Consider the following 9,453-nt stretch of genomic DNA (forward strand, 5'->3'; position numbering starts at 1 on the left):
TCTTATTTTATGTCGCATGTTCTTCTTCTGCGAAAAGCGCAACTTCTTTTGCAAGGCGTTTTAGATTACACTGAACACGTGCAAAAACGCAACTTCTGCAAAACGTATACACTGCATTCACAGACAAAGAATTCTGTAATATATATATGGAGAGCCTTACCGTGGGGAAGAAAGTAGATACCATGTTTTGATAATTTAAAAATATGATATATTTATTAAAGCAACGAATAATTATGTTACAAAACATTACTTTTATGGATCCACGAATTGTGCGAGTTATTGAGCCCCAATTATTTTACATACACATTGTTCCCCTTCTTACGCAATACTTTTTCAACTAGATACACGTCGAAATTTGCAACGCGTTGCAACTCGTGTTCGTAGAATCCTCCAGCAATTGGTTTTTCATAAACATCTTTCAACAGATACGTTGCAGGATTAGTTTTCTGTACCTCGGCGATTGTAAATATTTCAGTGCTCCATTTTGGTGTGTAACTTTTTTCAAAAATTGTCTTGAATTTGCTCACACGTACCGCATCTCCCACTTTGAATCGTGCAGAAGCGGCAATTATTACATGATTATACACCATTGTTAAGAGCTTAGCAGCGTTTGTTGGTGTAACATCAATTGGTCGCATACCGATAGTTCGATGCTTTCGCGCGTTGTAATTTGATATGAGAAGCTGCAGCGAGTCGATCCATTTATAATTTCCATTAAGCGTAAACAGTTTCCACATATCGTTTTCGAGTGTACGATTGAACCGCTCGACGACTGACGCCTTCATCACCGAATACGTTGAATAATGATTTATGGTGTATTTTGATAAAAATTTTTGCATATTTGCCTTGTAAAATTCCTTTCCTTTGTCGGTCTGCAAATTTTTCGGATACCTCCCACTGTCTCGGATTATCTTCCCGATCGTTGTAGAAACTTTATTTCCATTCTTAGTTCTGAGGGGTATAGCCCACGCATGCTTACTCAGCACATCGATAACAGTGAGTATGTAATGGAAGCCTCTGTTATATCGCGTGTAAGGTCGCATCTCGACCACGTCCGCTTGCCATAGGTCGTCATACCCATGTACTATGACGCGTCTTCAGGGAAAATGCCTTCTCGCCGGAGCATGCAATTCTTCCACAAGACATCGTTTCTCGATCCTGGAGGTTTTCTTCTCAGCCATGTGTGACTCGCCACTGACGCGAAGACCTAACGTACACATCTTATCAATCAATCAATGTTCAACGTCTCAACGCCCCAACGTCCCCAACATCCCAACGCTCCAACACCCCAACGTCTCAACGTCCCAACGTCCAGCTATTGATGCATTTGATTTCGGAATTCGATAATATCCCTCTCCAAGTGATTCAGTTGATCTTTCAAACTCTGAACGTAATCTTGAAACATGATCATCTTCTTGTCGAATTCGTCTTGTCAATTTTTTATAATTGTCATGTTTTCTTGCAAGTATAGTTTGTTGATAGCATCGCCATCCTCTACAGGTGGTGCTACTCGACGAATCTTGCGCGACTTTGCATCATAATCGGCACCGACAATACATAGAGCGTTGGAATGAGAGCGGGATCGTAAATTTGGATACTGTTGAGGGAACAGGTACTCATTGGGTGGCATACGCAAAACGGGGAACATGCGCCATATATTTTGATAATTTTGGCAATCTTCAACCGCCGAGGGAACTGATACAATATTTGAAGAATAGTGTAATCGAGTATAATCACATGCCTTATCAGCGCTATAATCAAAGCAATTGTGGACAGCTGTGTTTACAGTTTCTGCTGACAGTTGACAATCAATTTAAGGACAATCATTGTACACTTTAACTCCAGTATCCGTTGGAACATGTCGCTGACGTTAACGCTCACCGGGCAAAGTAGTATTCTCGCAGTAAGCTATTTTCCAACCATCGATTTCAGCAATGGTGATTACGAACTCGGTCTTATGGACTTTGAAACATATTACACAATACCAAATGTAAATTTGTCAAATAATAAATTTTATTACGATAATGATGATAAGGAAATCATTATTCCCGAGGGATCTTATGAGCTGGACGACATTCACATGTATTTGCAACGATCGCTTTCATGGGATAATGAAGGGAACCCATCCTTGATGCTTAGAGCTAACAACAATACGATGAAGAGCGAAATTAAGTGTAATTATAGCATAAATTTTATCAAACCCAATACTATTGGCTCGTTGCTGGGGTTTTCAACGAATCGGGTGCTATAACCACGAAAATGGCACGAATCGGATGCATCAATTAATATAATGAATGTAAATATCATTCGCATTGAATGCAACGTAACAGCTGGCGCTTACAGCAATAACAAGTGTGCGCACACGATACATGAGTTTTCGCCTACCGTTCCACCAGGATATAAGATATCGGAAAGACCAACACAGATCATTTACCTTCCGATTACTGCACGAAGCATTTCGGATTTGACGATTCGCGTTGTGAATCAAGACGATCAATTGCTCGATTTTCGAGGGGAACAGATCATCGTTCGACTGCATGTGCGGAGACAACGACTGTAGTGGGAGATGCTTGTGCTGAACGAAGGGGAGCAAGTGAAACAGACGACGCGCGAAAATAAAGAGAAGACAATTCAATCGCTTGCACACCACACTGTATCGAATATTGACTGTCTAGTACCCATTATTGCAAAGTATAACAAAACATTCATGGGCTGTTAAAACTGCAACTCAGCTGGAGAAGCCGCGATACGTCATTTTTGCGCTGCAGACTGGTCGGAAGAACAACATGACTAAAGATGCGAGCAACTTCGATGAATGTAACTTGACCAATGTGAAACTGTATCTAAACTCTGACTTTTATCCATATGATGACTTGAATCTTGATTATGATAAAAACAGATATGCTATTCTTTTTGATATGTATGCACGTTTTCGTAAAGCTTATTACGGATACGACTGCTACGAAACGCTTTACAACAGGGTGAGCTTTTCGTTCTATGGACCGTTTGTAGTCATCGATTGTTCGAGACAGAACGAATCAATCAAGAGCGCTACCATAGATGTGCGAATAGAATTTGATTGTAAAGAAAACGTGCCAGCAAATACTACCGTGTATTGTCTTATTTTGCATGATCGCGTTGTCGAATACTGTCCACTGTCCAACGTTGTGCGCAAGATTACATAAACTGTAACATCAGCAATGTTTGTAATATACATATATATATAACAGGCGGACACACCGCATTGCAGCATAGTTTCAAAGATATTTCATGATGGTATCAACATTCGTTGACATACAAGGATTCGTTAGCGACACAGAGTTTGTTGTAAAGGAAGTGGCAGTGCTGAGAAAAGGAAGCACTCTAGCGCATTATATCTTCCAAAGTCCATATCCATGGTGTTTATTATCTGCGTCCGATAAATCACGAGCTACTTGGGTGACGAAGAATCATCACGGGCTGTCGTGGGACGACGACTTTATACCCTACAGCATGACCAAAACGCTTATTATATCGGCAATAGTAGATGAGTCAAACCCAATTGTATATGTAAAAGGGCTTCAAAAGCGTGATTGGTTAACCAACATGGTGGCTGAACATATTAATGCTGAGAACATCGATGTTGATTATGGTGATATTGAATGCTTAAAAAATCTTGATTGTGCAAACACATGGCGATGTGGTAACCATAAAAAGACATGCGCTATGCAAAATGTATTTAAATTATACAATTGGTGGTTAAAATATCGGAAATAAATGTACCTTTTTTGGTTTGCAAAATGTATTTAAATTACACAATTGGTGGTTAAAATATTAGAAATAAATGTATCTTTTTGAATTAATTCATGTCATTTAAAAAATACATCTAATTTCCCCATCCCCCATCCTTCCTAGCAATTTTATAAAATTATGAACTTTCAGAATACGTCTAAAAATCTTTAATGTTTTTGTAAGCTTCTGAAAAAACATGTACTAGTTAATGGTGGTTGAAATACTGGAAATAAATGTATCTTTTTATAAAATTATGAACTTTAGAATAAAACTAAAACCATTGATGCCGATTACGAAGATATCAAGTGTTTGAAAAATCTCGATCGTGCTAATACATAGCGATGCATCAACCATGAAAAGACTTAAATTATACAACGGATGGTTGAAATATCAGAAATAAATTTTTTTTCTTTTTTTTTTTTTTTTTTTTTACTGTGAACTTTTTATAATGTAAAATTAATAACAAATTGGGGTGAGGGAGATGTGTAGAGATACTGATCATGATACTATGTATATAAATTGTTTTATTACATACTATACTCACAAAAAGGATTAATAAGGAAAAATATATAATTAAAATACATACATAAAATATAAATATAAATATATAATGATTAAAAATATGAAAAATGATTAAAATATAAAATGATTAAAAAATTAAAAATACATACATAAAAATATAAATAAAAATATATATATAATGATTATGAAAACGGTGAAGAATATAAAATGAGTAAAAAAATATAAAAATGATTGAAAAATATAAATGATTAATACAAGTTTTCGCAAACTATTATTGCCTGTCTCGATATTCTATGTAATGGGATTTTTGTGATTGTGTCAACACATCCCATACAATGTAGTGCATCAGCGAGTTTGTATATTTGTGCACCACATTCGCCACAATGTAATATGTTATGATGTTCACCCAATATTGGAATAGGTAGGGTTGTGGGACGTATGATTGATTAAAACGACAATGATTACTGGTAAATTTATTAATGCTTTTATTAAATACGCTAAGGTATATCTCAGAGTTTTGAACCGTTCTCTATGAGATCTGTTTCGAGACTGTGACTTCACCCGCAGAAGAAAGGCGAGAGTGAAGCGCAGTTCGCCCTAGCGACGAACTCTTATCTTCGTATAATAAACACCATAAGTTCGAAGAACCCATGGCCAAAACTGAAGGAAACTCCAGACATATACAATCGTCACTGGAGATGATTTTTGTAACATAACAAGACGGTTAGGAAATCCAACACCAAACATTGACACCATCACCAAAATGTGTGTTGGTTGTTTGTCATACTCCATTGTTTCATGATCTGGTAGCGCGGCTAAGCATTGCTCGCAAATTCAGTTCCCGTCGCCGTCTATAGCATTCACCTCCCCATAAGCAATACCTCTCATTAATGATGTTATATCGCGACGAAAGTAATACAGCCTCTGCTTATGAGCCAGCACCATCCAAGCTAACTCTTACTGCGTGGGGGGCGAGAATGTTCATATTAGAATATTATATTTTGTAATTGAGGTTGTTAAATATGATACAAACTAATGTGATAAAAATTATTCCTGTTTTACATACCTTTGTCCCACTTGTCCGCAACCATTGTTAAAATTTTTATTTTTTTTTTTAAGTAAAACTTCAAAAATCACTTTTGCTATAAATGGCATGGGCTGGTCGTACAACTCTTTATATAGTGCATTACTCGGGTGGGGGAGGACTTGTCTTCTTAGGAATGGGAGTGGTACTCGCTCGTATCTGCCAACATTAGTAGAATTGCATGCCCTCAGCTTCTCCCACAGCATTCTGCAAACTTTGCGTTCTTGGATCTTTTATGGAGTTACAAACATATGTATACTGGTACGTCTAAAGCGGTATTTTATAATGCCCCCATGGCAGCGTCTCAGTTGAATATGGTACAATATATCGTTTGTCATCGTATGAACTCAGAGCAATTTTTGTTTCTGATATCGTGTACACTTCATGCAACATGGATCTTATACACGATTGGTGACAAATCTTTTCAACCTCGCCCATCAAACATTGCACATAATCATCAAATGTTATAGTTCGCGCTATAACATTACTCTTAACACCTTTCACCTTTTTCGTATCTTTCTTGCCATCGACTTGCATGGCATACATCTTCGCTCTCAATCCAACAAATTCGGTCATAATCGCACCATTATTTTCATCTTTCATTAAACCTGGTACCTTCTTATTAGCAAGCGGAATACCATATCGAATATCTGTGGGATAATCGCTCGTGTCAAAGCGAGCAATATCGCGTATCATAAGTTCATAAATGTCGTCACACTCGATGTGGTAGATTAGACTGTCTGTATCGGTGTACATAATTTTACATTTATTCCTATGTGTGGGTAACATGTAATCGTGATGGAATTCATACAAACAAACCTTAGATATATCTAGTATACACATACCCACATAGATTGGTTTGTTAAATTTTACGGACAATTTACGCAGTTCGATCGCAACTAGGTTTTCCGAAAATATGCTGCGACTGTGGAAATTTGGCTTAGCGATCAGTGCCTCTGCACCATATCTCCCTCCCCATTTCGTTACTAATTTTACATCTACATGATTGCGCACATTCTCCATGGTTTTGCCAAACACTGCATTATTCATTAACTTGTATAAATTTTTCTCAAAATCGTTTGTAGCAAGAGTTCTGAACTTTGTATTTAGTTCGATGCAATCGCGAAGCCATGGAGATTGGGAAAACTGTAATACGCGGTGAACTTCAGTTACGCGAAGGCCATGACGAATACATTGCTGCAGATTGCGGTAGTGCATTACGTAACGCTTCTTATCGTATAGAGTCGCGATGAGCTTCTCCTGGCACTTGCCAGGCGGTTTATCACGTGTTGGGCAGAACGGTAGGTCAGTGTGCGAATCATGCAGATGTTGCGGATACTCCAGGTCGACTTCCAAAATATACCCCATCGATGAGTCTAACGCTACGGTCATTACATCTACATCTTTGTTGTTGACCCACTGAAAATTGGCGTATGGTAATGGTTGACACATTGCCCAGCCGTACAAATTATTTACATCGAAATACATTAAATATGACGATGGTTGCGATGGATCGTACGACTGCATGTACTTGTTGTTGGCTCGTGCGCGCCTGTTAGAACATTGACTCAACCACCACGTATATCACGTTTGATAAATAGGACCATGTCGATATCGGTAAGAAGTTCGAAATTGATACGTGAATGCTTCACCATGGCATCCCACGTAAAACCTGGCAAAGTATAATAGTGCGCGGGGTCGAGTCCGTAACTTGCGATGCAACTATTGCGAAAATTTTCAAAAATATCAGCCAACAGGAAGACATCCGTCTTCAAATACAAATCGCTATACTCGCCGAGCGTTTGAATGGAAAACTGCATCCACACGTTGACGGCGTGTGCATAGTCGTTTTCAGATACAGTATCGCCAGTCAAGGTACTGTAAAATGAATTGCGCGATGGTAAACATGATTGGTTCAACTTTTCGACACAGTCAATGTACTCGTACGGAAACACCCCTTTCCGCGTCAATAAATCAAAATCTTCCGCAGATAATTTTTGAAACTCGGATCGTGTAATTTCAAGTTTATCTTTACTAAGAAAAGATACCAATTTCTCGAAACTTGTATTTAAAAATTTAAACGAATCGATAAATTGCAATTTTATGCGCTTGCACGAGTTCGATTCTTCATCTGCGTTTTCAACGTATTTTGTAAATAAAATGTACTTCTCTTTTGTTATCGGCAATACAGTGACATCACCCTCGAATGCGGTGGTTATCTCCTTGATAATAAAATGTGAATCATAACCGGATAAATTGTGAAAGACTATGGGGATGGCAAACGCATCTTTATAATTTAAATTGTGATTTGAATGCGCAGGACCTCTGTACCGACCGGTCAAATGGCAATGATCGCGTATCCGCTTATCATCTCGCGTAAACGGTGTTTCGCATATGTGACAGTGTGTTGCCGTATTAAAATTTTGTAATTGTTCAGCTGATAAATTTTCCATGGGTACATTGGCTGATAAAATGGACTTTACACGATGTGACAAATCTTGAAGTTGTCTCACAAACCATGATACGCAATCAGGATCGCGACGACATTGAAACGTAGATAACAAGTCGTCGTACGAGCACAGCACATAATATCCCACACTAAATACTCGATGATGCTGATACGTGTATCTTGACGCTTCTCGATCAGTATCCGTTTTCTCCAGGATGCATTTCAGATCGGCATATACTATAAACGGAACACGTTCTTTCCTGTTGTAGTTGCAGATACTGAGTCACTTACTGCCATCATCATTTGGCAATATGATTGCGCAAACATTCATCTTCTCACAATCCATGGTGTGAGCTTCCAGTTTCTCATTCGAACTAAAATAGTGTAAGCATCTGCAATAAGAGACATAATTTTTATCTAACATAAAATATTTAAAAGATTTATTATATACATACCTATCACAAAAGTATTTTCTGCCATTATGTTTACTCAATTGTATGCACACGAGGCGAGATAAGTTCTTAATCCATGCGAAATGTCCCACGTCGTTTGCTCCTTCTAAATACAACAAATTGACATGCCTCTTCATCTTCTTATCGATGACTCGTATTGGTAACACCTTCTTATTCTCAATGGTATAAACATTGATGGAGATGTTATTGACATGTTCAAACTTTTTAATTTGGTTCAATGTCATTGAAAATTCAATATCCTGGATATTCAACACCGTCGTATAATGAGGATATTATGATGCCAGAGATACGTGACTTTCGGCTGGATACAGAGCAGCCACCACCGACCATGCGAAACATGCATTGTCCATCGAGCATACATTGATTACAGCTTTCTTTAGTTCACAGTTCACAGTTTTTCGTGTTAACACTTTTGTTTGCACATTTGTTACCAGCCACAAATTCACCGTTAAGTATAGTATTTATTTTGACACTATCATGTTTCAGCACAATGTTCCGCACATGATCAACTACAATGTCCCTCGCATCTTCGAAAAAATTGCGAGGCTCTATGTGGTTAGAATTTATCATCGCACCGGTCAATATACGGTTAACGAAAGCCGTATCAATTTCACGCCATCTGAGGCTTGCACTATATCCAACACCCACATATACAAATCGATTGCGTGTCGAATCTTTTAGACTTTCCAATCTAGCGATACGAGCAATCAATGATTGTTTTTCACCGATTGAGAATCGCAGTCCCTTGATTCGGCTTCGTTCCTCCAACGAATTGAGATAGTCGCCAAATCGATGTTCCCATAAATTGTATTCTTCCTTCGATCTTAATTGAGCGGCCTGCTCGTACAGCTCCTGCTCTTGATGATCCATACTGTCATCTTTTGTGCTAATGTGTACAGTGATGTACACGATATATTACAAAAATCACTGTCCCGATGATGCCCTCGGTGATGCTCGCGATATATTACAGAAATCTGTGTCCGCGAATGCAATGTTATACGTTTTGCAGAAATCGTGTTTCTTTGTGCGTGTTCGTCCACGAATGTATTGTATGTTTTGCACATGTTCAGTGTAATCTAAAACGTCTTGCAAAAAAGTTACACTTTTTCGCAGAAGAAGAACATGTGACATAAAATAGTAAGAAGGTGAGCAGC

At 38.2% G+C, this 9,453-nt stretch overlaps 1 pseudogene; it reads right to left on the bottom strand.

The window, feature by feature from the left end:
- Window positions 1-3,452: 3,452 nt before the first annotated feature.
- Window positions 3,453-9,169, bottom strand: LOC143341190 (uncharacterized; annotated as a pseudogene).
- Between the last annotated feature and the right edge of the window lie 284 nt (window positions 9,170-9,453).

The sequence above is a fragment of the Colletes latitarsis genome, chromosome 4 (assembly GCF_051014445.1).
Source record: "Colletes latitarsis isolate SP2378_abdomen chromosome 4, iyColLati1, whole genome shotgun sequence".
Lineage (NCBI taxonomy): Eukaryota > Metazoa > Arthropoda > Insecta > Hymenoptera > Colletidae > Colletes > Colletes latitarsis.